This window comes from Rhinoderma darwinii (assembly GCF_050947455.1).
Source record: "Rhinoderma darwinii isolate aRhiDar2 chromosome 5 unlocalized genomic scaffold, aRhiDar2.hap1 SUPER_5_unloc_15, whole genome shotgun sequence".
NCBI classification, from domain to species: Eukaryota; Metazoa; Chordata; class Amphibia; order Anura; family Rhinodermatidae; genus Rhinoderma; species Rhinoderma darwinii.
The window spans coordinates 130,831-157,725 of NW_027461771.1; the positions used below are offsets into that span (position 1 = coordinate 130,831).

Sequence of the window (26,895 nt, forward strand, 5' to 3'; positions counted from 1 at the left end):
GAGAGCAGCAATTTGGATTTGTTACTATGTTACCTAGAAGAATAACAAACTGTGCAAGGATGGAGGTTGTAGGAGCAAGGAGAAGTTGTCTGTAAAGTTGGTGGATGCCTATTTTCCATTTTGCAGTCCCTTGTCTCCCTCTTGTGGCCTCCTGGAGGCAACTAGCTGTGCAAAAAAAAGACAGCCTGGCGGCCGGCTGTTGCAGTGTTGCCCTCTCAGGCAACACTGAGTGACTGACTGAGCCTCACCGTCTTATATAAAGTTCAGACGGAACTTTGCACGTGTCATAGTGGAGCCCTCAGGATTCCAGAGCCAGCTTTCTGACATCATAATGGGGCCTCAGAGATAAAAGCCTGGGCCCAGGCAGTGTTGGTCAGTGCTGCTCAGCAGGCAGCACTGGACTGGACTGGATTACAGCTGATACAAGGTGTGAAGGAACAAGGGGTGGCTGTGGGCATGCACTTGCTGCCGCTGCCAGTGTTTATCTGCATGGCAGCAGGGCATTTGGGCGTTGCCAGGAAGGCGTTTTTATGTAGATTCCTCCTCTTTCAGCACTGCATTGTGGTGCAAGCAAAAGAAGCAAATCCTGTCTGGCTTCCTCTCCGGCCTTTATTCACCTCCCGTGTAGCTGTGAGTGTGTGAGCCTGCAGGGCCCCATGGAATTGCCTAGAAGTAGGCTGAATCGCTGCAAGGGCTGAACAGCAGTATCGGGCAGGCTCGGGCAACGCGCGGCCCGTTCGGGTTATCGCTTCTCGGCCTTTTGGCTAAGATCAAGTGTAGTATCTGTTCTTATCAGTTTAATATCTGATACGTCCCCTATCTGGGGACCATATATTAAATGGATTTTTAGAACAGGGAGATGGAAATAGAGCTTGCTCTGTCCACTCCACGCATTGACCTGGTATTGCAGTATTTCCAGGACCGGTGCACCCTTTCCTTATGTGTTGACTAAAAGCAGATTCCAAAAGTGTTTTTTGTCTTTGCTATTGTTTCTGTCTTTCTGAAGGGATCTCCCCTTTTAATCCCATTATTTCAACACCTGTTGGACAATGCATGAGTGATAATGAGCTCATTGATTAAATGCAATTAATGAATAGATTGCCACCTCTTGTTGTGTGTCGTCTGTGTTTCTGTGTTTCCGGCATTTCACATTGGAACACCTCATTCACCTTCCTTGTCTTCTCTCCGCCCTCCCTTTTAGGTAAGTTAAGGAGCTGCACCTGAGCCAGCCACTGATTGATTGATTGATTGATTGATTGATTGATTGATTGATTGATGCAGCACAACAGTCAAATAGTGGAGTGGAGTAGGGGAACAGCAAACAGCCAATAAAGCAGCCCGCCCGCTCGCCTGCCCGCCACAATGGACCTACCTGTGTACACTAGATGGATGTGATGGAATGTACTGTCGTCCCTACATTTCAAGAAGAAGTAAGAATTGCAGTTGCAACAAAGCCTTGCTTGCCTACAAAGAGAGCAGCAATTTGGATTTGTTACTATGTTACCTAGAAGAATAACAAACTGTGCAAGGATGGAGGTTGTAGGAGCAAGGAGAAGTTGTCTGTAAAGTTGGTGGATGCCTATTTTCCATTTTGCAGTCCCTTGTCTCCCTCTTGTGGCCTCCTGGAGGCAACTAGCTGTGCAAAAAAAAGACAGCCTGGCGGCCGGCTGTTGCAGTGTTGCCCTCTCAGGCAACACTGAGTGACTGACTGAGCCTCACCGTCTTATATAAAGTTCAGACGGAACTTTGCACGTGTCATAGTGGAGCCCTCAGGATTCCAGAGCCAGCTTTCTGACATCATAATGGGGCCTCAGAGATAAAAGCCTGGGCCCAGGCAGTGTTGGTCAGTGCTGCTCAGCAGGCAGCACTGGACTGGACTGGATTACAGCTGATACAAGGTGTGAAGGAACAAGGGGTGGCTGTGGGCATGCACTTGCTGCCGCTGCCAGTGTTTATCTGCATGGCAGCAGGGCATTTGGGCGTTGCCAGGAAGGCGTTTTTATGTAGATTCCTCCTCTTTCAGCACTGCATTGTGGTGCAAGCAAAAGAAGCAAATCCTGTCTGGCTTCCTCTCCGGCCTTTATTCACCTCCCGTGTAGCTGTGAGTGTGTGAGCCTGCAGGGCCCCATGGAATTGCCTAGAAGTAGGCTGAATCGCTGCAAGGGCTGAACAGCAGTATCGGGCAGGCTCGGGCAACGCGCGGCCCGTTCGGGTTATCGCTTCTCGGCCTTTTGGCTAAGATCAAGTGTAGTATCTGTTCTTATCAGTTTAATATCTGATACGTCCCCTATCTGGGGACCATATATTAAATGGATTTTTAGAACAGGGAGATGGAAATAGAGCTTGCTCTGTCCACTCCACGCATTGACCTGGTATTGCAGTATTTCCAGGACCGGTGCACCCTTTCCTTATGTGTTGACTAAAAGCAGATTCCAAAAGTGTTTTTTGTCTTTGCTATTGTTTCTGTCTTTCTGAAGGGATCTCCCCTTTTAATCCCATTATTTCAACACCTGTTGGACAATGCATGAGTGATAATGAGCTCATTGATTAAATGCAATTAATGAATAGATTGCCACCTCTTGTTGTGTGTCGTCTGTGTTTCTGTGTTTCCGGCATTTCACATTGGAACACCTCATTCACCTTCCTTGTCTTCTCTCCGCCCTCCCTTTTAGGTAAGTTAAAGAGCTGCACCTGAGCCAGCCACTGATTGATTGATTGATTGATTGATTGATTGATTGATGCAGCACAACAGTCAAATAGTGGAGTGGAGTAGGGGAACAGCAAACAGCCAATAAAGCAGCCCGCCCGCTCGCCTGCCCGCCACAATGGACCTACCTGTGTACACTAGATGGATGTGATGGAATGTACTGTCGTCCCTACATTTCAAGAAGAAGTAAGAATTGCAGTTGCAACAAAGCCTTGCTTGCCTACAAAGAGAGCAGCAATTTGGATTTGTTACTATGTTACCTAGAAGAATAACAAACTGTGCTAGGATGGAGGTTGTAGGAGCAAGGAGAAGTTGTCTGTAAAGTTGGTGGATGCCTATTTTCCATTTTGCAGTCCCTTGTCTCCCTCTTGTGGCCTCCTGGAGGCAACTAGCTGTGCAAAAAAAAGACAGCCTGGCGGCCGGCTGTTGCAGTGTTGCCCTCTCAGGCAACACTGAGTGACTGACTGAGCCTCACCGTCTTATATAAAGTAAGTTCAGACGGAACTTTGCACGTGTCATAGTGGAGCCCTCAGGATTCCAGAGCCAGCTTTCTGACATCATAATGGGGCCTCAGAGATAAAAGCCTGGGCCCAGGCAGTGTTGGTCAGTGCTGCTCAGCAGGCAGCACTGGACTGGACTGGATTACAGCTGATACAAGGTGTGAAGGAACAAGGGGTGGCTGTGGGCATGCACTTGCTGCCGCTGCCAGTGTTTATCTGCATGGCAGCAGGGCATTTGGGCGTTGCCAGGAAGGCGTTTTTATGTAGATTCCTCCTCTTTCAGCACTGCATTGTGGTGCAAGCAAAAGAAGCAAATCCTGTCTGGCTTCCTCTCCGGCCTTTATTCACCTCCCGTGTAGCTGTGAGTGTGTGAGCCTGCAGGGCCCCATGGAATTGCCTAGAAGTAGGCTGAATCGCTGCAAGGGCTGAACAGCAGTATCGGGCAGGCTCGGGCAACGCGCGGCCCGTTCGGGTTATCGCTTCTCGGCCTTTTGGCTAAGATCAAGTGTAGTATCTGTTCTTATCAGTTTAATATCTGATACGTCCCCTATCTGGGGACCATATATTAAATGGATTTTTAGAACAGGGAGATGGAAATAGAGCTTGCTCTGTCCACTCCACGCATTGACCTGGTATTGCAGTATTTCCAGGACCGGTGCACCCTTTCCTTATGTGTTGACTAAAAGCAGATTCCAAAAGTGTTTTTTGTCTTTGCTATTGTTTCTGTCTTTCTGAAGGGATCTCCCCTTTTAATCCCATTATTTCAACACCTGTTGGACAATGCATGAGTGATAATGAGCTCATTGATTAAATGCAATTAATGAATAGATTGCCACCTCTTGTTGTGTGTCGTCTGTGTTTCTGTGTTTCCGGCATTTCACATTGGAACACCTCATTCACCTTCCTTGTCTTCTCTCCGCCCTCCCTTTTAGGTAAGTTAAAGAGCTGCACCTGAGCCAGCCACTGATTGATTGATTGATTGATTGATTGATTGATTGATTGATTGATTGATTGATTGATTGATGCAGCACAACAGTCAAATAGTGGAGTGGAGTAGGGAAACAGCAAACAGCCAATAAAGCAGCCCGCCCGCTCGCCTGCCCGCCACAATGGACCTACCTGTGTACACTAGATGGATGTGATGGAATGTACTGTCGTCCCTACATTTCAAGAAGAAGTAAGAATTGCAGTTGCAACAAAGCCTTGCTTGCCTACAAAGAGAGCAGCAATTTGGATTTGTTACTATGTTACCTAGAAGAATAACAAACTGTGCAAGGATGGAGGTTGTAGGAGCAAGGAGAAGTTGTCTGTAAAGTTGGTGGATGCCTATTTTCCATTTTGCAGTCCCTTGTCTCCCTCTTGTGGCCTCCTGGAGGCAACTAGCTGTGCAAAAAAAAGACAGCCTGGCGGCCGGCTGTTGCAGTGTTGCCCTCTCAGGCAACACTGAGTGACTGACTGAGCCTCACCGTCTTATATAAAGTTCAGACGGAACTTTGCACGTGTCATAGTGGAGCCCTCAGGATTCCAGAGCCAGCTTTCTGACATCATAATGGGGCCTCAGAGATAAAAGCCTGGGCCCAGGCAGTGTTGGTCAGTGCTGCTCAGCAGGCAGCACTGGACTGGACTGGATTACAGCTGATACAAGGTGTGAAGGAACAAGGGGTGGCTGTGGGCATGCACTTGCTGCCGCTGCCAGTGTTTATCTGCATGGCAGCAGGGCATTTGGGCGTTGCCAGGAAGGCGTTTTTATGTAGATTCCTCCTCTTTCAGCACTGCATTGTGGTGCAAGCAAAAGAAGCAAATCCTGTCTGGCTTCCTCTCCGGCCTTTATTCACCTCCCGTGTAGCTGTGAGTGTGTGAGCCTGCAGGGCCCCATGGAATTGCCTAGAAGTAGGCTGAATCGCTGCAAGGGCTGAACAGCAGTATCGGGCAGGCTCGGGCAACGCGCGGCCCGTTCGGGTTATCGCTTCTCGGCCTTTTGGCTAAGATCAAGTGTAGTATCTGTTCTTATCAGTTTAATATCTGATACGTCCCCTATCTGGGGACCATATATTAAATGGATTTTTAGAACAGGGAGATGGAAATAGAGCTTGCTCTGTCCACTCCACGCATTGACCTGGTATTGCAGTATTTCCAGGACCGGTGCACCCTTTCCTTATGTGTTGACTAAAAGCAGATTCCAAAAGTGTTTTTTGTCTTTGCTATTGTTTCTGTCTTTCTGAAGGGATCTCCCCTTTTAATCCCATTATTTCAACACCTGTTGGACAATGCATGAGTGATAATGAGCTCATTGATTAAATGCAATTAATGAATAGATTGCCACCTCTTGTTGTGTGTCGTCTGTGTTTCTGTGTTTCCGGCATTTCACATTGGAACACCTCATTCACCTTCCTTGTCTTCTCTCCGCCCTCCCTTTTAGGTAAGTTAAAGAGCTGCACCTGAGCCAGCCACTGATTGATTGATTGATTGATTGATTGATTGATTGATTGATGCAGCACAACAGTCAAATAGTGGAGTGGAGTAGGGGAACAGCAAACAGCCAATAAAGCAGCCCGCCCGCTCGCCTGCCCGCCACAATGGACCTACCTGTGTACACTAGATGGATGTGATGGAATGTACTGTCGTCCCTACATTTCAAGAAGAAGTAAGAATTGCAGTTGCAACAAAGCCTTGCTTGCCTACAAAGAGAGCAGCAATTTGGATTTGTTACTATGTTACCTAGAAGAATAACAAACTGTGCAAGGATGGAGGTTGTAGGAGCAAGGAGAAGTTGTCTGTAAAGTTGGTGGATGCCTATTTTCCATTTTGCAGTCCCTTGTCTCCCTCTTGTGGCCTCCTGGAGGCAACTAGCTGTGCAAAAAAAAGACAGCCTGGCGGCCGGCTGTTGCAGTGTTGCCCTCTCAGGCAACACTGAGTGACTGACTGAGCCTCACCGTCTTATATAAAGTTCAGACGGAACTTTGCACGTGTCATAGTGGAGCCCTCAGGATTCCAGAGCCAGCTTTCTGACATCATAATGGGGCCTCAGAGATAAAAGCCTGGGCCCAGGCAGTGTTGGTCAGTGCTGCTCAGCAGGCAGCACTGGACTGGACTGGATTACAGCTGATACAAGGTGTGAAGGAACAAGGGGTGGCTGTGGGCATGCACTTGCTGCCGCTGCCAGTGTTTATCTGCATGGCAGCAGGGCATTTGGGCGTTGCCAGGAAGGCGTTTTTATGTAGATTCCTCCTCTTTCAGCACTGCATTGTGGTGCAAGCAAAAGAAGCAAATCCTGTCTGGCTTCCTCTCCGGCCTTTATTCACCTCCCGTGTAGCTGTGAGTGTGTGAGCCTGCAGGGCCCCATGGAATTGCCTAGAAGTAGGCTGAATCGCTGCAAGGGCTGAACAGCAGTATCGGGCAGGCTCGGGCAACGCGCGGCCCGTTCGGGTTATCGCTTCTCGGCCTTTTGGCTAAGATCAAGTGTAGTATCTGTTCTTATCAGTTTAATATCTGATACGTCCCCTATCTGGGGACCATATATTAAATGGATTTTTAGAACAGGGAGATGGAAATAGAGCTTGCTCTGTCCACTCCACGCATTGACCTGGTATTGCAGTATTTCCAGGACCGGTGCACCCTTTCCTTATGTGTTGACTAAAAGCAGATTCCAAAAGTGTTTTTTGTCTTTGCTATTGTTTCTGTCTTTCTGAAAGGATCTCCCCTTTTAATCCCATTATTTCAACACCTGTTGGACAATGCATGAGTGATAATGAGCTCATTGATTAAATGCAATTAATGAATAGATTGCCACCTCTTGTTGTGTGTCGTCTGTGTTTCTGTGTTTCCGGCATTTCACATTGGAACACCTCATTCACCTTCCTTGTCTTCTCTCCGCCCTCCCTTTTAGGTAAGTTAAAGAGCTGCACCTGAGCCAGCCACTGATTGATTGATTGATTGATTGATTGATTGATTGATTGATTGATGCAGCACAACAGTCAAATAGTGGAGTGGAGTAGGGGAACAGCAAACAGCCAATAAAGCAGCCCGCCCGCTCGCCTGCCCGCCACAATGGACCTACCTGTGTACACTAGATGGATGTGATGGAATGTACTGTCGTCCCTACATTTCAAGAAGAAGTAAGAATTGCAGTTGCAACAAAGCCTTGCTTGCCTACAAAGAGAGCAGCAATTTGGATTTGTTACTATGTTACCTAGAAGAATAACAAACTGTGCAAGGATGGAGGTTGTAGGAGCAAGGAGAAGTTGTCTGTAAAGTTGGTGGATGCCTATTTTCCATTTTGCAGTCCCTTGTCTCCCTCTTGTGGCCTCCTGGAGGCAACTAGCTGTGCAAAAAAAAGACAGCCTGGCGGCCGGCTGTTGCAGTGTTGCCCTCTCAGGCAACACTGAGTGACTGACTGAGCCTCACCGTCTTATATAAAGTTCAGACGGAACTTTGCACGTGTCATAGTGGAGCCCTCAGGATTCCAGAGCCAGCTTTCTGACATCATAATGGGGCCTCAGAGATAAAAGCCTGGGCCCAGGCAGTGTTGGTCAGTGCTGCTCAGCAGGCAGCACTGGACTGGACTGGATTACAGCTGATACAAGGTGTGAAGGAACAAGGGGTGGCTGTGGGCATGCACTTGCTGCCGCTGCCAGTGTTTATCTGCATGGCAGCAGGGCATTTGGGCGTTGCCAGGAAGGCGTTTTTATGTAGATTCCTCCTCTTTCAGCACTGCATTGTGGTGCAAGCAAAAGAAGCAAATCCTGTCTGGCTTCCTCTCCGGCCTTTATTCACCTCCCGTGTAGCTGTGAGTGTGTGAGCCTGCAGGGCCCCATGGAATTGCCTAGAAGTAGGCTGAATCGCTGCAAGGGCTGAACAGCAGTATCGGGCAGGCTCGGGCAACGCGCGGCCCGTTCGGGTTATCGCTTCTCGGCCTTTTGGCTAAGATCAAGTGTAGTATCTGTTCTTATCAGTTTAATATCTGATACGTCCCCTATCTGGGGACCATATATTAAATGGATTTTTAGAACAGGGAGATGGAAATAGAGCTTGCTCTGTCCACTCCACGCATTGACCTGGTATTGCAGTATTTCCAGGACCGGTGCACCCTTTCCTTATGTGTTGACTAAAAGCAGATTCCAAAAGTGTTTTTTGTCTTTGCTATTGTTTCTGTCTTTCTGAAGGGATCTCCCCTTTTAATCCCATTATTTCAACACCTGTTGGACAATGCATGAGTGATAATGAGCTCATTGATTAAATGCAATTAATGAATAGATTGCCACCTCTTGTTGTGTGTCGTCTGTGTTTCTGTGTTTCCGGCATTTCACATTGGAACACCTCATTCACCTTCCTTGTCTTCTCTCCGCCCTCCCTTTTAGGTAAGTTAAAGAGCTGCACCTGAGCCAGCCACTGATTGATTGATTGATTGATTGATTGATTGATTGATTGATTGATTGATTGATTGATTGATTGATTGATGCAGCACAACAGTCAAATAGTGGAGTGGAGTAGGGGAACAGCAAACAGCCAATAAAGCAGCCCGCCCGCTCGCCTGCCCGCCACAATGGACCTACCTGTGTACACTAGATGGATGTGATGGAATGTACTGTCGTCCCTACATTTCAAGAAGAAGTAAGAATTGCAGTTGCAACAAAGCCTTGCTTGCCTACAAAGAGAGCAGCAATTTGGATTTGTTACTATGTTACCTAGAAGAATAACAAACTGTGCAAGGATGGAGGTTGTAGGAGCAAGGAGAAGTTGTCTGTAAAGTTGGTGGATGCCTATTTTCCATTTTGCAGTCCCTTGTCTCCCTCTTGTGGCCTCCTGGAGGCAACTAGCTGTGCAAAAAAAAGACAGCCTGGCGGCCGGCTGTTGCAGTGTTGCCCTCTCAGGCAACACTGAGTGACTGACTGAGCCTCACCGTCTTATATAAAGTTCAGACGGAACTTTGCACGTGTCATAGTGGAGCCCTCAGGATTCCAGAGCCAGCTTTCTGACATCATAATGGGGCCTCAGAGATAAAAGCCTGGGCCCAGGCAGTGTTGGTCAGTGCTGCTCAGCAGGCAGCACTGGACTGGACTGGATTACAGCTGATACAAGGTGTGAAGGAACAAGGGGTGGCTGTGGGCATGCACTTGCTGCCGCTGCCAGTGTTTATCTGCATGGCAGCAGGGCATTTGGGCGTTGCCAGGAAGGCGTTTTTATGTAGATTCCTCCTCTTTCAGCACTGCATTGTGGTGCAAGCAAAAGAAGCAAATCCTGTCTGGCTTCCTCTCCGGCCTTTATTCACCTCCCGTGTAGCTGTGAGTGTGTGAGCCTGCAGGGCCCCATGGAATTGCCTAGAAGTAGGCTGAATCGCTGCAAGGGCTGAACAGCAGTATCGGGCAGGCTCGGGCAACGCGCGGCCCGTTCGGGTTATCGCTTCTCGGCCTTTTGGCTAAGATCAAGTGTAGTATCTGTTCTTATCAGTTTAATATCTGATACGTCCCCTATCTGGGGACCATATATTAAATGGATTTTTAGAACAGGGAGATGGAAATAGAGCTTGCTCTGTCCACTCCACGCATTGACCTGGTATTGCAGTATTTCCAGGACCGGTGCACCCTTTCCTTATGTGTTGACTAAAAGCAGATTCCAAAAGTGTTTTTTGTCTTTGCTATTGTTTCTGTCTTTCTGAAGGGATCTCCCCTTTTAATCCCATTATTTCAACACCTGTTGGACAATGCATGAGTGATAATGAGCTCATTGATTAAATGCAATTAATGAATAGATTGCCACCTCTTGTTGTGTGTCGTCTGTGTTTCTGTGTTTCCGGCATTTCACATTGGAACACCTCATTCACCTTCCTTGTCTTCTCTCCGCCCTCCCTTTTAGGTAAGTTAAAGAGCTGCACCTGAGCCAGCCACTGATTGATTGATTGATTGATTGATTGATTGATTGATTGATTGATTGATTGATTGATTGATGCAGCACAACAGTCAAATAGTGGAGTGGAGTAGGGGAACAGCAAACAGCCAATAAAGCAGCCCGCCCGCTCGCCTGCCCGCCACAATGGACCTACCTGTGTACACTAGATGGATGTGATGGAATGTACTGTCGTCCCTACATTTCAAGAAGAAGTAAGAATTGCAGTTGCAACAAAGCCTTGCTTGCCTACAAAGAGAGCAGCAATTTGGATTTGTTACTATGTTACCTAGAAGAATAACAAACTGTGCAAGGATGGAGGTTGTAGGAGCAAGGAGAAGTTGTCTGTAAAGTTGGTGGATGCCTATTTTCCATTTTGCAGTCCCTTGTCTCCCTCTTGTGGCCTCCTGGAGGCAACTAGCTGTGCAAAAAAAAGACAGCCTGGCGGCCGGCTGTTGCAGTGTTGCCCTCTCAGGCAACACTGAGTGACTGACTGAGCCTCACCGTCTTATATAAAGTTCAGACGGAACTTTGCACGTGTCATAGTGGAGCCCTCAGGATTCCAGAGCCAGCTTTCTGACATCATAATGGGGCCTCAGAGATAAAAGCCTGGGCCCAGGCAGTGTTGGTCAGTGCTGCTCAGCAGGCAGCACTGGACTGGACTGGATTACAGCTGATACAAGGTGTGAAGGAACAAGGGGTGGCTGTGGGCATGCACTTGCTGCCGCTGCCAGTGTTTATCTGCATGGCAGCAGGGCATTTGGGCGTTGCCAGGAAGGCGTTTTTATGTAGATTCCTCCTCTTTCAGCACTGCATTGTGGTGCAAGCAAAAGAAGCAAATCCTGTCTGGCTTCCTCTCCGGCCTTTATTCACCTCCCGTGTAGCTGTGAGTGTGTGAGCCTGCAGGGCCCCATGGAATTGCCTATAAGTAGGCTGAATCGCTGCAAGGGCTGAACAGCAGTATCGGGCAGGCTCGGGCAACGCGCGGCCCGTTCGGGTTATCGCTTCTCGGCCTTTTGGCTAAGATCAAGTGTAGTATCTGTTCTTATCAGTTTAATATCTGATACGTCCCCTATCTGGGGACCATATATTAAATGGATTTTTAGAACAGGGAGATGGAAATAGAGCTTGCTCTGTCCACTCCACGCATTGACCTGGTATTGCAGTATTTCCAGGACCGGTGCACCCTTTCCTTATGTGTTGACTAAAAGCAGATTCCAAAAGTGTTTTTTGTCTTTGCTATTGTTTCTGTCTTTCTGAAGGGATCTCCCCTTTTAATCCCATTATTTCAACACCTGTTGGACAATGCATGAGTGATAATGAGCTCATTGATTAAATGCAATTAATGAATAGATTGCCACCTCTTGTTGTGTGTCGTCTGTGTTTCTGTGTTTCCGGCATTTCACATTGGAACACCTCATTCACCTTCCTTGTCTTCTCTCCGCCCTCCCTTTTAGGTAAGTTAAAGAGCTGCACCTGAGCCAGCCACTGATTGATTGATTGATTGATTGATTGATTGATTGATTGATTGATTGATTGATTGCAGCACAACAGTCAAATAGTGGAGTGGAGTAGGGGAACAGCAAACAGCCAATAAAGCAGCCCGCCCGCTCGCCTGCCCGCCACAATGGACCTACCTGTGTACACTAGATGGATGTGATGGAATGTACTGTCGTCCCTACATTTCAAGAAGAAGTAAGAATTGCAGTTGCAACAAAGCCTTGCTTGCCTACAAAGAGAGCAGCAATTTGGATTTGTTACTATGTTACCTAGAAGAATAACAAACTGTGCAAGGATGGAGGTTGTAGGAGCAAGGAGAAGTTGTCTGTAAAGTTGGTGGATGCCTATTTTCCATTTTGCAGTCCCTTGTCTCCCTCTTGTGGCCTCCTGGAGGCAACTAGCTGTGCAAAAAAAAGACAGCCTGGCGGCCGGCTGTTGCAGTGTTGCCCTCTCAGGCAACACTGAGTGACTGACTGAGCCTCACCGTCTTATATAAAGTTCAGACGGAACTTTGCACGTGTCATAGTGGAGCCCTCAGGATTCCAGAGCCAGCTTTCTGACATCATAATGGGGCCTCAGAGATAAAAGCCTGGGCCCAGGCAGTGTTGGTCAGTGCTGCTCAGCAGGCAGCACTGGACTGGACTGGATTACAGCTGATACAAGGTGTGAAGGAACAAGGGGTGGCTGTGGGCATGCACTTGCTGCCGCTGCCAGTGTTTATCTGCATGGCAGCAGGGCATTTGGGCGTTGCCAGGAAGGCGTTTTTATGTAGATTCCTCCTCTTTCAGCACTGCATTGTGGTGCAAGCAAAAGAAGCAAATCCTGTCTGGCTTCCTCTCCGGCCTTTATTCACCTCCCGTGTAGCTGTGAGTGTGTGAGCCTGCAGGGCCCCATGGAATTGCCTAGAAGTAGGCTGAATCGCTGCAAGGGCTGAACAGCAGTATCGGGCAGGCTCGGGCAACGCGCGGCCCGTTCGGGTTATCGCTTCTCGGCCTTTTGGCTAAGATCAAGTGTAGTATCTGTTCTTATCAGTTTAATATCTGATACGTCCCCTATCTGGGGACCATATATTAAATGGATTTTTAGAACAGGGAGATGGAAATAGAGCTTGCTCTGTCCACTCCACGCATTGACCTGGTATTGCAGTATTTCCAGGACCGGTGCACCCTTTCCTTATGTGTTGACTAAAAGCAGATTCCAAAAGTGTTTTTTGTCTTTGCTATTGTTTCTGTCTTTCTGAAGGGATCTCCCCTTTTAATCCCATTATTTCAACACCTGTTGGACAATGCATGAGTGATAATGAGCTCATTGATTAAATGCAATTAATGAATAGATTGCCACCTCTTGTTGTGTGTCGTCTGTGTTTCTGTGTTTCCGGCATTTCACATTGGAACACCTCATTCACCTTCCTTGTCTTCTCTCCGCCCTCCCTTTTAGGTAAGTTAAAGAGCTGCACCTGAGCCAGCCACTGATTGATTGATTGATTGATTGATTGATTGATTGATTGATTGATTGATTGATTGATTGATGCAGCACAACAGTCAAATAGTGGAGTGGAGTAGGGGAACAGCAAACAGCCAATAAAGCAGCCCGCCCGCTCGCCTGCCCGCCACAATGGACCTACCTGTGTACACTAGATGGATGTGATGGAATGTACTGTCGTCCCTACATTTCAAGAAGAAGTAAGAATTGCAGTTGCAACAAAGCCTTGCTTGCCTACAAAGAGAGCAGCAATTTGGATTTGTTACTATGTTACCTAGAAGAATAACAAACTGTGCAAGGATGGAGGTTGTAGGAGCAAGGAGAAGTTGTCTGTAAAGTTGGTGGATGCCTATTTTCCATTTTGCAGTCCCTTGTCTCCCTCTTGTGGCCTCCTGGAGGCAACTAGCTGTGCAAAAAAAAGACAGCCTGGCGGCCGGCTGTTGCAGTGTTGCCCTCTCAGGCAACACTGAGTGACTGACTGAGCCTCACCGTCTTATATAAAGTTCAGACGGAACTTTGCACGTGTCATAGTGGAGCCCTCAGGATTCCAGAGCCAGCTTTCTGACATCATAATGGGGCCTCAGAGATAAAAGCCTGGGCCCAGGCAGTGTTGGTCAGTGCTGCTCAGCAGGCAGCACTGGACTGGACTGGATTACAGCTGATACAAGGTGTGAAGGAACAAGGGGTGGCTGTGGGCATGCACTTGCTGCCGCTGCCAGTGTTTATCTGCATGGCAGCAGGGCATTTGGGCGTTGCCAGGAAGGCGTTTTCATGTAGATTCCTCCTCTTTCAGCACTGCATTGTGGTGCAAGCAAAAGAAGCAAATCCTGTCTGGCTTCCTCTCCGGCCTTTATTCACCTCCCGTGTAGCTGTGAGTGTGTGAGCCTGCAGGGCCCCATGGAATTGCCTATAAGTAGGCTGAATCGCTGCAAGGGCTGAACAGCAGTATCGGGCAGGCTCGGGCAACGCGCGGCCCGTTCGGGTTATCGCTTCTCGGCCTTTTGGCTAAGATCAAGTGTAGTATCTGTTCTTATCAGTTTAATATCTGATACGTCCCCTATCTGGGGACCATATATTAAATGGATTTTTAGAACAGGGAGATGGAAATAGAGCTTGCTCTGTCCACTCCACGCATTGACCTGGTATTGCAGTATTTCCAGGACCGGTGCACCCTTTCCTTATGTGTTGACTAAAAGCAGATTCCAAAAGTGTTTTTTGTCTTTGCTATTGTTTCTGTCTTTCTGAAGGGATCTCCCCTTTTAATCCCATTATTTCAACACCTGTTGGACAATGCATGAGTGATAATGAGCTCATTGATTAAATGCAATTAATGAATAGATTGCCACCTCTTGTTGTGTGTCGTCTGTGTTTCTGTGTTTCCGGCATTTCACATTGGAACACCTCATTCACCTTCCTTGTCTTCTCTCCGCCCTCCCTTTTAGGTAAGTTAAAGAGCTGCACCTGAGCCAGCCACTGATTGATTGATTGATTGATTGATTGATTGATTGATTGATTGATTGATTGATTGATTGATGCAGCACAACAGTCAAATAGTGGAGTGGAGTAGGGGAACAGCAAACAGCCAATAAAGCAGCCCGCCCGCTCGCCTGCCCGCCACAATGGACCTACCTGTGTACACTAGATGGATGTGATGGAATGTACTGTCGTCCCTACATTTCAAGAAGAAGTAAGAATTGCAGTTGCAACAAAGCCTTGCTTGCCTACAAAGAGAGCAGCAATTTGGATTTGTTACTATGTTACCTAGAAGAATAACAAACTGTGCAAGGATGGAGGTTGTAGGAGCAAGGAGAAGTTGTCTGTAAAGTTGGTGGATGCCTATTTTCCATTTTGCAGTCCCTTGTCTCCCTCTTGTGGCCTCCTGGAGGCAACTAGCTGTGCAAAAAAAAGACAGCCTGGCGGCCGGCTGTTGCAGTGTTGCCCTCTCAGGCAACACTGAGTGACTGACTGAGCCTCACCGTCTTATATAAAGTTCAGACGCACGTGTCATAGTGGAGCCCTCAGGATTCCAGAGCCAGCTTTCTGACATCATAATGGGGCCTCAGAGATAAAAGCCTGGGCCCAGGCAGTGTTGGTCAGTGCTGCTCAGCAGGCAGCACTGGACTGGACTGGATTACAGCTGATACAAGGTGTGAAGGAACAAGGGGTGGCTGTGGGCATGCACTTGCTGCCGCTGCCAGTGTTTATCTGCATGGCAGCAGGGCATTTGGGCGTTGCCAGGAAGGCGTTTTTATGTAGATTCCTCCTCTTTCAGCACTGCATTGTGGTGCAAGCAAAAGAAGCAAATCCTGTCTGGCTTCCTCTCCGGCCTTTATTCACCTCCCGTGTAGCTGTGAGTGTGTGAGCCTGCAGGGCCCCATGGAATTGCCTAGAAGTAGGCTGAATCGCTGCAAGGGCTGAACAGCAGTATCGGGCAGGCTCGGGCAACGCGCGGCCCGTTCGGGTTATCGCTTCTCGGCCTTTTGGCTAAGATCAAGTGTAGTATCTGTTCTTATCAGTTTAATATCTGATACGTCCCCTATCTGGGGACCATATATTAAATGGATTTTTAGAACAGGGAGATGGAAATAGAGCTTGCTCTGTCCACTCCACGCATTGACCTGGTATTGCAGTATTTCCAGGACCGGTGCACCCTTTCCTTATGTGTTGACTAAAAGCAGATTCCAAAAGTGTTTTTTGTCTTTGCTATTGTTTCTGTCTTTCTGAAGGGATCTCCCCTTTTAATCCCATTATTTCAACACCTGTTGGACAATGCATGAGTGATAATGAGCTCATTGATTAAATGCAATTAATGAATAGATTGCCACCTCTTGTTGTGTGTCGTCTGTGTTTCTGTGTTTCCGGCATTTCACATTGGAACACCTCATTCACCTTCCTTGTCTTCTCTCCGCCCTCCCTTTTAGGTAAGTTAAAGAGCTGCACCTGAGCCAGCCACTGATTGATTGATTGATTGATTGATTGATTGATTGATTGATTGATTGATTGATGCAGCACAACAGTCAAATAGTGGAGTGGAGTAGGGGAACAGCAAACAGCCAATAAAGCAGCCCGCCCGCTCGCCTGCCCGCCACAATGGACCTACCTGTGTACACTAGATGGATGTGATGGAATGTACTGTCGTCCCTACATTTCAAGAAGAAGTAAGAATTGCAGTTGCAACAAAGCCTTGCTTGCCTACAAAGAGAGCAGCAATTTGGATTTGTTACTATGTTACCTAGAAGAATAACAAACTGTGCAAGGATGGAGGTTGTAGGAGCAAGGAGAAGTTGTCTGTAAAGTTGGTGGATGCCTATTTTCCATTTTGCAGTCCCTTGTCTCCCTCTTGTGGCCTCCTGGAGGCAACTAGCTGTGCAAAAAAAAGACAGCCTGGCGGCCGGCTGTTGCAGTGTTGCCCTCTCAGGCAACACTGAGTGACTGACTGAGCCTCACCGTCTTATATAAAGTTCAGACGGAACTTTGCACGTGTCATAGTGGAGCCCTCAGGATTCCAGAGCCAGCTTTCTGACATCATAATGGGGCCTCAGAGATAAAAGCCTGGGCCCAGGCAGTGTTGGTCAGTGCTGCTCAGCAGGCAGCACTGGACTGGACTGGATTACAGCTGATACAAGGTGTGAAGGAACAAGGGGTGGCTGTGGGCATGCACTTGCTGCCGCTGCCAGTGTTTATCTGCATGGCAGCAGGGCATTTGGGCGTTGCCAGGAAGGCGTTTTTATGTAGATTCCTCCTCTTTCAGCACTGCATTGTGGTGCAAGCAAAAGAAGCAAATCCTGTCTGGCTTCCTCTCCGGCCTTTATTCACCTCCCGTGTAGCTGTGAGTGTGTGAGCCTGCAGGGCCCCATGGAATTGCCTAGAAGTAGGCTGAATCGCTGCAAGGGCTGAACAGCAGTATCGGGCAGGCTCGGGCAACGCGCGGCCCGTTCGGGTTATCGCTTCTCGGCCTTTTGGCTAAGATCAAGTGTAGTATCTGTTCTTATCAGTTTAATATCTGATACGTCCCCTATCTGGGGACCATATATTAAATGGATTTTTAGAACAGGGAGATGGAAATAGAGCTTGCTCTGTCCACTCCACGCATTGACCTGGTATTGCAGTATTTCCAGGACCGGTGCACCCTTTCCTTATGTGTTGACTAAAAGCAGATTCCAAAAGTGTTTTTTGTCTTTGCTATTGTTTCTGTCTTTCTGAAGGGATCTCCCCTTTTAATCCCATTATTTCAACACCTGTTGGACAATGCATGAGTGATAATGAGCTCATTGATTAAATGCAATTAATGAATAGATTGCCACCTCTTGTTGTGTGTCGTCTGTGTTTCTGTGTTTCCGGCATTTCACATTGGAACACCTCATTCACCTTCCTTGTCTTCTCTCCGCCCTCCCTTTTAGGTAAGTTAAAGAGCTGCACCTGAGCCAGCCACTGATTGATTGATTGATTGATTGATTGATTGATTGATTGATTGATTGATTGATTGATGCAGCACAACAGTCAAATAGTGGAGTGGAGTAGGGGAACAGCAAACAGCCAATAAAGCAGCCCGCCCGCTCGCCTGCCCGCCACAATGGACCTACCTGTGTACACTAGATGGATGTGATGGAATGTACTGTCGTCCCTACATTTCAAGAAGAAGTAAGAATTGCAGTTGCAACAAAGCCTTGCTTGCCTACAAAGAGAGCAGCAATTTGGATTTGTTACTATGTTACCTAGAAGAATAACAAACTGTGCAAGGATGGAGGTTGTAGGAGCAAGGAGAAGTTGTCTGTAAAGTTGGTGGATGCCTATTTTCCATTTTGCAGTCCCTTGTCTCCCTCTTGTGGCCTCCTGGAGGCAACTAGCTGTGCAAAAAAAAGACAGCCTGGCGGCCGGCTGTTGCAGTGTTGCCCTCTCAGGCAACACTGAGTGACTGACTGAGCCTCACCGTCTTATATAAAGTTCAGACGGAACTTTGCACGTGTCATAGTGGAGCCCTCAGGATTCCAGAGCCAGCTTTCTGACATCATAATGGGGCCTCAGAGATAAAAGCCTGGGCCCAGGCAGTGTTGGTCAGTGCTGCTCAGCAGGCAGCACTGGACTGGACTGGATTACAGCTGATACAAGGTGTGAAGGAACAAGGGGTGGCTGTGGGCATGCACTTGCTGCCGCTGCCAGTGTTTATCTGCATGGCAGCAGGGCATTTGGGCGTTGCCAGGAAGGCGTTTTTATGTAGATTCCTCCTCTTTCAGCACTGCATTGTGGTGCAAGCAAAAGAAGCAAATCCTGTCTGGCTTCCTCTCCGGCCTTTATTCACCTCCCGTGTAGCTGTGAGTGTGTGAGCCTGCAGGGCCCCATGGAATTGCCTAGAAGTAGGCTGAATCGCTGCAAGGGCTGAACAGCAGTATCGGGCAGGCTCGGGCAACGCGCGGCCCGTTCGGGTTATCGCTTCTCGGCCTTTTGGCTAAGATCAAGTGTAGTATCTGTTCTTATCAGTTTAATATCTGATACGTCCCCTATCTGGGGACCATATATTAAATGGATTTTTAGAACAGGGAGATGGAAATAGAGCTTGCTCTGTCCACTCCACGCATTGACCTGGTATTGCAGTATTTCCAGGACCGGTGCACCCTTTCCTTATGTGTTGACTAAAAGCAGATTCCAAAAGTGTTTTTTGTCTTTGCTATTGTTTCTGTCTTTCTGAAGGGATCTCCCCTTTTAATCCCATTATTTCAACACCTGTTGGACAATTCAACACCTGTTGGACAATGCATGAGTGATAATGAGCTCATTGATTAAATGCAATTAATGAATAGATTGCCACCTCTTGTTGTGTGTCGTCTGTGTTTCTGTGTTTCCGGCATTTCACATTGGAACACCTCATTCACCTTCCTTGTCTTCTCTCCGCCCTCCCTTTTAGGTAAGTTAAAGAGCTGCACCTGAGCCAGCCACTTGATTGATTGATTGATTGATTGATTGATTGATTGATTGATTGATGCAGCACAACAGTCAAATAGTGGAGTGGAGTAGGGGAACAGCAAACAGCCAATAAAGCAGCCCGCCCGCTCGCCTGCCCGCCACAATGGACCTACCTGTGTACACTAGATGGATGTGATGGAATGTACTGTCGTCCCTACATTTCAAGAAGAAGTAAGAATTGCAGTTGCAACAAAGCCTTGCTTGCCTACAAAGAGAGCAGCAATTTGGATTTGTTACTATGTTACCTAGAAGAATAACAAACTGTGCAAGGATGGAGGTTGTAGGAGCAAGGAGAAGTTGTCTGTAAAGTTGGTGGATGCCTATTTTCCATTTTGCAGTCCCTTGTCTCCCTCTTGTGGCCTCCTGGAGGCAACTAGCTGTGCAAAAAAAAGACAGCCTGGCGGCCGGCTGTTGCAGTGTTGCCCTCTCAGGCAACACTGAGTGACTGACTGAGCCTCACCGTCTTATATAAAGTTCAGACGGAACTTTGCACGTGTCATAGTGGAGCCCTCAGGATTCCAGAGCCAGCTTTCTGACATCATAATGGGGCCTCAGAGATAAAAGCCTGGGCCCAGGCAGTGTTGGTCAGTGCTGCTCAGCAGGCAGCACTGGACTGGACTGGATTACAGCTGATACAAGGTGTGAAGGAACAAGGGGTGGCTGTGGGCATGCACTTGCTGCCGCTGCCAGTGTTTATCTGCATGGCAGCAGGGCATTTGGGCGTTGCCAGGAAGGCGTTTTTATGTAGATTCCTCCTCTTTCAGCACTGCATTGTGGTGCAAGCAAAAGAAGCAAATCCTGTCTGGCTTCCTCTCCGGCCTTTATTCACCTCCCGTGTAGCTGTGAGTGTGTGAGCCTGCAGGGCCCCATGGAATTGCCTAGAAGTAGGCTGAATCGCTGCAAGGGCTGAACAGCAGTATCGGGCAGGCTCGGGCAACGCGCGGCCCGTTCGGGTTATCGCTTCTCGGCCTTTTGGCTAAGATCAAGTGTAGTATCTGTTCTTATCAGTTTAATATCTGATACGTCCCCTATCTGGGGACCATATATTAAATGGATTTTTAGAACAGGGAGATGGAAATAGAGCTTGCTCTGTCCACTCCACGCATTGACCTGGTATTGCAGTATTTCCAGGACCGGTGCACCCTTTCCTTATGTGTTGACTAAAAGCAGATTCCAAAAGTGTTTTTTGTCTTTGCTATTGTTTCTGTCTTTCTGAAGGGATCTCCCCTTTTAATCCCATTATTTCAACACCTGTTGGACAATGCATGAGTGATAATGAGCTCATTGATTAAATGCAATTAATGAATAGATTGCCACCTCTTGTTGTGTGTCGTCTGTGTTTCTGTGTTTCCGGCATTTCACATTGGAACACCTCATTCACCTTCCTTGTCTTCTCTCCGCCCTCCCTTTTAGGTAAGTTAAAGAGCTGCACCTGAGCCAGCCACTGATTGATTGATTGATTGATTGATTGATTGATTGATTGATTGATTGATTGATTGATGCAGCACAACAGTCAAATAGTGGAGTGGAGTAGGGGAACAGCAAACAGCCAATAAAGCAGCCCGCCCGCTCGCCTGCCCGCCACAATGGACCTACCTGTGTACACTAGATGGATGTGATGGAATGTACTGTCGTCCCTACATTTCAAGAAGAAGTAAGAATTGCAGTTGCAACAAAGCCTTGCTTGCCTACAAAGAGAGCAGCAATTTGGATTTGTTACTATGTTACCTAGAAGAATAACAAACTGTGCAAGGATGGAGGTTGTAGGAGCAAGGAGAAGTTGTCTGTAAAGTTGGTGGATGCCTATTTTCCATTTTGCAGTCCCTTGTCTCCCTCTTGTGGCCTCCTGGAGGCAACTAGCTGTGCAAAAAAAAGACAGCCTAGCGGCCGGCTGTTGCAGTGTTGCCCTCTCAGGCAACACTGAGTGACTGACTGAGCCTCACCGTCTTATATAAAGTTCAGACGGAACTTTGCACGTGTCATAGTGGAGCCCTCAGGATTCCAGAGCCAGCTTTCTGACATCATAATGGGGCCTCAGAGATAAAAGCCTGGGCCCAGGCAGTGTTGGTCAGTGCTGCTCAGCAGGCAGCACTGGACTGGACTGGATTACAGCTGATACAAGGTGTGAAGGAACAAGGGGTGGCTGTGGGCATGCACTTGCTGCCGCTGCCAGTGTTTATCTGCATGGCAGCAGGGCATTTGGGCGTTGCCAGGAAGGCGTTTTTATGTAGATTCCTCCTCTTTCAGCACTGCATTGTGGTGCAAGCAAAAGAAGCAAATCCTGTCTGGCTTCCTCTCCGGCCTTTATTCACCTCCCGTGTAGCTGTGAGTGTGTGAGCCTGCAGGGCCCCATGGAATTGCCTAGAAGTAGGCTGAATCGCTGCAAGGGCTGAACAGCAGTATCGGGCAGGCTCGGGCAACGCGCGGCCCGTTCGGGTTATCGCTTCTCGGCCTTTTGGCTAAGATCAAGTGTAGTATCTGTTCTTATCAGTTTAATATCTGATACGTCCCCTATCTGGGGACCATATATTAAATGGATTTTTAGAACAGGGAGATGGAAATAGAGCTTGCTCTGTCCACTCCACGCATTGACCTGGTATTGCAGTATTTCCAGGACCGGTGCACCCTTTCCTTATGTGTTGACTAAAAGCAGATTCCAAAAGTGTTTTTTGTCTTTGCTATTGTTTCTGTCTTTCTGAAGGGATCTCCCCTTTTAATCCCATTATTTCAACACCTGTTGGACAATGCATGAGTGATAATGAGCTCATTGATTAAATGCAATTAATGAATAGATTGCCACCTCTTGTTGTGTGTCGTCTGTGTTTCTGTGTTTCCGGCATTTCACATTGGAACACCTCATTCACCTTCCTTGTCTTCTCTCCGCCCTCCCTTTTAGGTAAGTTAAAGAGCTGCACCTGAGCCAGCCACTGATTGATTGATTGATTGATTGATTGATTGATTGATTGATTGATTGATTGATTGATTGATTGATTGATTGATTGATTGATGCAGCACAACAGTCAAATAGTGGAGTGGAGTAGGGGAACAGCAAACAGCCAATAAAGCAGCCCGCCCGCTCGCCTGCCCGCCACAATGGACCTACCTGTGTACACTAGATGGATGTGATGGAATGTACTGTCGTCCCTACATTTCAAGAAGAAGTAAGAATTGCAGTTGCAACAAAGCCTTGCTTGCCTACAAAGAGAGCAGCAATTTGGATTTGTTACTATGTTACCTAGAAGAATAACAAACTGTGCAAGGATGGAGGTTGTAGGAGCAAGGAGAAGTTGTCTGTAAAGTTGGTGGATGCCTATTTTCCATTTTGCAGTCCCTTGTCTCCCTCTTGTGGCCTCCTGGAGGCAACTAGCTGTGCAAAAAAAAGACAGCCTGGCGGCCGGCTGTTGCAGTGTTGCCCTCTCAGGCAACACTGAGTGACTGACTGAGCCTCACCGTCTTATATAAAGTTCAGACGGAACTTTGCACGTGTCATAGTGGAGCCCTCAGGATTCCAGAGCCAGCTTTCTGACATCATAATGGGGCCTCAGAGATAAAAGCCTGGGCCCAGGCAGTGTTGGTCAGTGCTGCTCAGCAGGCAGCACTGGACTGGACTGGATTACAGCTGATACAAGGTGTGAAGGAACAAGGGGTGGCTGTGGGCATGCACTTGCTGCCGCTGCCAGTGTTTATCTGCATGGCAGCAGGGCATTTGGGCGTTGCCAGGAAGGCGTTTTTATGTAGATTCCTCCTCTTTCAGCACTGCATTGTGGTGCAAGCAAAAGAAGCAAATCCTGTCTGGCTTCCTCTCCGGCCTTTATTCACCTCCCGTGTAGCTGTGAGTGTGTGAGCCTGCAGGGCCCCATGGAATTGCCTAGAAGTAGGCTGAATCGCTGCAAGGGCTGAACAGCAGTATCGGGCAGGCTCGGGCAACGCGCGGCCCGTTCGGGTTATCACTTCTCGGCCTTTTGGCTAAGATCAAGTGTAGTATCTGTTCTTATCAGTTTAATATCTGATACGTCCCCTATCTGGGGACCATATATTAAATGGATTTTTAGAACAGGGAGATGGAAATAGAGCTTGCTCTGTCCACTCCACGCATTGACCTGGTATTGCAGTATTTCCAGGACCGGTGCACCCTTTCCTTATGTGTTGACTAAAAGCAGATTCCAAAAGTGTTTTTTGTCTTTGCTATTGTTTCTGTCTTTCTGAAGGGATCTCCCCTTTTAATCCCATTATTTCAACACCTGTTGGACAATGCATGAGTGATAATGAGCTCATTGATTAAATGCAATTAATGAATAGATTGCCACCTCTTGTTGTGTGTCGTCTGTGTTTCTGTGTTTCCGGCATTTCACATTGGAACACCTCATTCACCTTCCTTGTCTTCTCTCCGCCCTCCCTTTTAGGTAAGTTAAAGAGCTGCACCTGAGCCAGCCACTGATTGATTGATTGATTGATTGATTGATTGATTGATTGATGCAGCACAACAGTCAAATAGTGGAGTGGAGTAGGGGAACAGCAAACAGCCAATAAAGCAGCCCGCCCGCTCGCCTGCCCGCCACAATGGACCTACCTGTGTACACTAGATGGATGTGATGGAATGTACTGTCGTCCCTACATTTCAAGAAGAAGTAAGAATTGCAGTTGCAACAAAGCCTTGCTTGCCTACAAAGAGAGCAGCAATTTGGATTTGTTACTATGTTACCTAGAAGAATAACAAACTGTGCAAGGATGGAGGTTGTAGGAGCAAGGAGAAGTTGTCTGTAAAGTTGGTGGATGCCTATTTTCCATTTTGCAGTCCCTTGTCTCCCTCTTGTGGCCTCCTGGAGGCAACTAGCTGTGCAAAAAAAAGACAGCCTGGCGGCCGGCTGTTGCAGTGTTGCCCTCTCAGGCAACACTGAGTGACTGACTGAGCCTCACCGTCTTATATAAAGTTCAGACGGAACTTTGCACGTGTCATAGTGGAGCCCTCAGGATTCCAGAGCCAGCTTTCTGACATCATAATGGGGCCTCAGAGATAAAAGCCTGGGCCCAGGCAGTGTTGGTCAGTGCTGCTCAGCAGGCAGCACTGGACTGGACTGGATTACAGCTGATACAAGGTGTGAAGGAACAAGGGGTGGCTGTGGGCATGCACTTGCTGCCGCTGCCAGTGTTTATCTGCATGGCAGCAGGGCATTTGGGCGTTGCCAGGAAGGCGTTTTTATGTAGATTCCTCCTCTTTCAGCACTGCATTGTGGTGCAAGCAAAAGAAGCAAATCCTGTCTGGCTTCCTCTCCGGCCTTTATTCACCTCCCGTGTAGCTGTGAGTGTGTGAGCCTGCAGGGCCCCATGGAATTGCCTAGAAGTAGGCTGAATCGCTGCAAGGGCTGAACAGCAGTATCGGGCAGGCTCGGGCAACGCGCGGCCCGTTCGGGTTATCGCTTCTCGGCCTTTTGGCTAAGATCAAGTGTAGTATCTGTTCTTATCAGCTTAATATCTGATACGTCCCCTATCTGGGGACCATATATTAAATGGATTTTTAGAACAGGGAGATGGAAATAGAGCTTGCTCTGTCCACTCCACGCATTGACCTGGTATTGCAGTATTTCCAGGACCGGTGCACCCTTTCCTTATGTGTTGACTAAAAGCAGATTCCAAAAGTGTTTTTTGTCTTTGCTATTGTTTCTGTCTTTCTGAAGGGATCTCCCCTTTTAATCCCATTATTTCAACACCTGTTGGACAATGCATGAGTGATAATGAGCTCATTGATTAAATGCAATTAATGAATAGATTGCCACCTCTTGTTGTGTGTCGTCTGTGTTTCTGTGTTTCCGGCATTTCACATTGGAACACCTCATTCACCTTCCTTGTCTTCTCTCCGCCCTCCCTTTTAGGTAAGTTAAAGAGCTGCACCTGAGCCAGCCACTGATTGATTGATTGATTGATTGATTGATTGATGCAGCACAACAGTCAAATAGTGGAGTGGAGTAGGGGAACAGCAAACAGCCAATAAAGCAGCCCGCCCGCTCGCCTGCCCGCCACAATGGACCTACCTGTGTACACTAGATGGATGTGATGGAATGTACTGTCGTCCCTACATTTCAAGAAGAAGTAAGAATTGCAGTTGCAACAAAGCCTTGCTTGCCTACAAAGAGAGCAGCAATTTGGATTTGTTACTATGTTACCTAGAAGAATAACAAACTGTGCAAGGATGGAGGTTGTAGGAGCAAGGAGAAGTTGTCTGTAAAGTTGGTGGATGCCTATTTTCCATTTTGCAGTCCCTTGTCTCCCTCTTGTGGCCTCCTGGAGGCAACTAGCTGTGCAAAAAAAAGACAGCCTGGCGGCCGGCTGTTGCAGTGTTGCCCTCTCAGGCAACACTGAGTGACTGACTGAGCCTCACCGTCTTATATAAAGTTCAGACGGAACTTTGCACGTGTCATAGTGGAGCCCTCAGGATTCCAGAGCCAGCTTTCTGACATCATAATGGGGCCTCAGAGATAAAAGCCTGGGCCCAGGCAGTGTTGGTCAGTGCTGCTCAGCAGGCAGCACTGGACTGGACTGGATTACAGCTGATACAAGGTGTGAAGGAACAAGGGGTGGCTGTGGGCATGCACTTGCTGCCGCTGCCAGTGTTTATCTGCATGGCAGCAGGGCATTTGGGCGTTGCCAGGAAGGCGTTTTTATGTAGATTCCTCCTCTTTCAGCACTGCATTGTGGTGCAAGCAAAAGAAGCAAATCCTGTCTGGCTTCCTCTCCGGCCTTTATTCACCTCCCGTGTAGCTGTGAGTGTGTGAGCCTGCAGGGCCCCATGGAATTGCCTAGAAGTAGGCTGAATCGCTGCAAGGGCTGAACAGCAGTATCGGGCAGGCTCGGGCAACGCGCGGCCCGTTCGGGTTATCGCTTCTCGGCCTTTTGGCTAAGATCAAGTGTAGTATCTGTTCTTATCAGTTTAATATCTGATACGTCCCCTATCTGGGGACCATATATTAAATGGATTTTTAGAACAGGGAGATGGAAATAGAGCTTGCTCTGTCCACTCCACGCATTGACCTGGTATTGCAGTATTTCCAGGACCGGTGCACCCTTTCCTTATGTGTTGACTAAAAGCAGATTCCAAAAGTGTTTTTTGTCTTTGCTATTGTTTCTGTCTTTCTGAAGGGATCTCCCCTTTTAATCCCATTATTTCAACACCTGTTGGACAATGCATGAGTGATAATGAGCTCATTGATTAAATGCAATTAATGAATAGATTGCCACCTCTTGTTGTGTGTCGTCTGTGTTTCTGTGTTTCCGGCATTTCACATTGGAACACCTCATTCACCTTCCTTGTCTTCTCTCCGCCCTCCCTTTTAGGTAAGTTAAAGAGCTGCACCTGAGCCAGCCACTGATTGATTGATTGATTGATTGATTGATTGATTGATTGATTGATTGATGCAGCACAACAGTCAAATAGTGGAGTGGAGTAGGGGAACAGCAAACAGCCAATAAAGCAGCCCGCCCGCTCGCCTGCCCGCCACAATGGACCTACCTGTGTACACTAGATGGATGTGATGGAATGTACTGTCGTCCCTACATTTCAAGAAGAAGTAAGAATTGCAGTTGCAACAAAGCCTTGTTTGCCTACAAAGAGAGCAGCAATTTGGATTTGTTACTATGTTACCTAGAAGAATAACAAACTGTGCAAGGATGGAGGTTGTAGGAGCAAGGAGAAGTTGTCTGTAAAGTTGGTGGATGCCTATTTTCCATTTTGCAGTCCCTTGTCTCCCTCTTGTGGCCTCCTGGAGGCAACTAGCTGTGCAAAAAAAAGACAGCCTGGCGGCCGGCTGTTGCAGTGTTGCCCTCTCAGGCAACACTGAGTGACTGACTGAGCCTCACCGTCTTATATAA

At 47.8% G+C, this 26,895-nt stretch overlaps 18 non-coding genes across 18 annotated transcripts; all 18 read left to right on the top strand.

The window, feature by feature from the left end:
* The first annotated feature begins 744 nt into the window (after positions 1 to 744).
* On the top strand, positions 745 to 935 carry LOC142685707 (U2 spliceosomal RNA). Its single transcript, XR_012855160.1, has one exon. It is a non-coding gene; the product is annotated as a U2 spliceosomal RNA (small nuclear RNA).
* A 1,280-nt stretch (positions 936 to 2,215) lies between these two features.
* LOC142685708 (U2 spliceosomal RNA) lies at positions 2,216 to 2,406 on the top strand. Its single transcript, XR_012855161.1, has one exon. It is a non-coding gene; the product is annotated as a U2 spliceosomal RNA (small nuclear RNA).
* A 1,276-nt stretch (positions 2,407 to 3,682) lies between these two features.
* LOC142685710 (U2 spliceosomal RNA) lies at positions 3,683 to 3,873 on the top strand. Its single transcript, XR_012855163.1, has one exon. It is a non-coding gene; the product is annotated as a U2 spliceosomal RNA (small nuclear RNA).
* Positions 3,874 to 5,169: 1,296 nt separating this feature from the next.
* LOC142685711 (U2 spliceosomal RNA) lies at positions 5,170 to 5,360 on the top strand. The gene has a single exon (XR_012855164.1). It is a non-coding gene; the product is annotated as a U2 spliceosomal RNA (small nuclear RNA).
* A 1,276-nt stretch (positions 5,361 to 6,636) lies between these two features.
* LOC142685712 (U2 spliceosomal RNA) lies at positions 6,637 to 6,827 on the top strand. Its single transcript, XR_012855165.1, has one exon. It is a non-coding gene; the product is annotated as a U2 spliceosomal RNA (small nuclear RNA).
* Positions 6,828 to 8,107: 1,280 nt separating this feature from the next.
* On the top strand, positions 8,108 to 8,298 carry LOC142685713 (U2 spliceosomal RNA). Its single transcript, XR_012855166.1, has one exon. It is a non-coding gene; the product is annotated as a U2 spliceosomal RNA (small nuclear RNA).
* A 1,304-nt stretch (positions 8,299 to 9,602) lies between these two features.
* Positions 9,603 to 9,793, top strand: LOC142685714 (U2 spliceosomal RNA). Its single transcript, XR_012855167.1, has one exon. It is a non-coding gene; the product is annotated as a U2 spliceosomal RNA (small nuclear RNA).
* A 1,296-nt stretch (positions 9,794 to 11,089) lies between these two features.
* LOC142685715 (U2 spliceosomal RNA) lies at positions 11,090 to 11,280 on the top strand. The gene has a single exon (XR_012855168.1). It is a non-coding gene; the product is annotated as a U2 spliceosomal RNA (small nuclear RNA).
* A 1,289-nt stretch (positions 11,281 to 12,569) lies between these two features.
* Positions 12,570 to 12,760, top strand: LOC142685717 (U2 spliceosomal RNA). Its single transcript, XR_012855169.1, has one exon. It is a non-coding gene; the product is annotated as a U2 spliceosomal RNA (small nuclear RNA).
* Positions 12,761 to 14,056: 1,296 nt separating this feature from the next.
* Positions 14,057 to 14,247, top strand: LOC142685718 (U2 spliceosomal RNA). The gene has a single exon (XR_012855170.1). It is a non-coding gene; the product is annotated as a U2 spliceosomal RNA (small nuclear RNA).
* Positions 14,248 to 15,535: 1,288 nt separating this feature from the next.
* On the top strand, positions 15,536 to 15,726 carry LOC142685719 (U2 spliceosomal RNA). The gene has a single exon (XR_012855171.1). It is a non-coding gene; the product is annotated as a U2 spliceosomal RNA (small nuclear RNA).
* A 1,288-nt stretch (positions 15,727 to 17,014) lies between these two features.
* Positions 17,015 to 17,205, top strand: LOC142685720 (U2 spliceosomal RNA). Its single transcript, XR_012855172.1, has one exon. It is a non-coding gene; the product is annotated as a U2 spliceosomal RNA (small nuclear RNA).
* A 1,292-nt stretch (positions 17,206 to 18,497) lies between these two features.
* On the top strand, positions 18,498 to 18,688 carry LOC142685722 (U2 spliceosomal RNA). The gene has a single exon (XR_012855174.1). It is a non-coding gene; the product is annotated as a U2 spliceosomal RNA (small nuclear RNA).
* A 1,300-nt stretch (positions 18,689 to 19,988) lies between these two features.
* On the top strand, positions 19,989 to 20,179 carry LOC142685723 (U2 spliceosomal RNA). Its single transcript, XR_012855175.1, has one exon. It is a non-coding gene; the product is annotated as a U2 spliceosomal RNA (small nuclear RNA).
* Positions 20,180 to 21,471: 1,292 nt separating this feature from the next.
* LOC142685724 (U2 spliceosomal RNA) lies at positions 21,472 to 21,662 on the top strand. Its single transcript, XR_012855176.1, has one exon. It is a non-coding gene; the product is annotated as a U2 spliceosomal RNA (small nuclear RNA).
* Positions 21,663 to 22,978: 1,316 nt separating this feature from the next.
* LOC142685845 (U2 spliceosomal RNA) lies at positions 22,979 to 23,169 on the top strand. The gene has a single exon (XR_012855285.1). It is a non-coding gene; the product is annotated as a U2 spliceosomal RNA (small nuclear RNA).
* Positions 23,170 to 24,445: 1,276 nt separating this feature from the next.
* Positions 24,446 to 24,636, top strand: LOC142685851 (U2 spliceosomal RNA). Its single transcript, XR_012855290.1, has one exon. It is a non-coding gene; the product is annotated as a U2 spliceosomal RNA (small nuclear RNA).
* A 1,268-nt stretch (positions 24,637 to 25,904) lies between these two features.
* LOC142685725 (U2 spliceosomal RNA) lies at positions 25,905 to 26,095 on the top strand. The gene has a single exon (XR_012855177.1). It is a non-coding gene; the product is annotated as a U2 spliceosomal RNA (small nuclear RNA).
* The last annotated feature ends 800 nt before the right edge of the window (positions 26,096 to 26,895 follow it).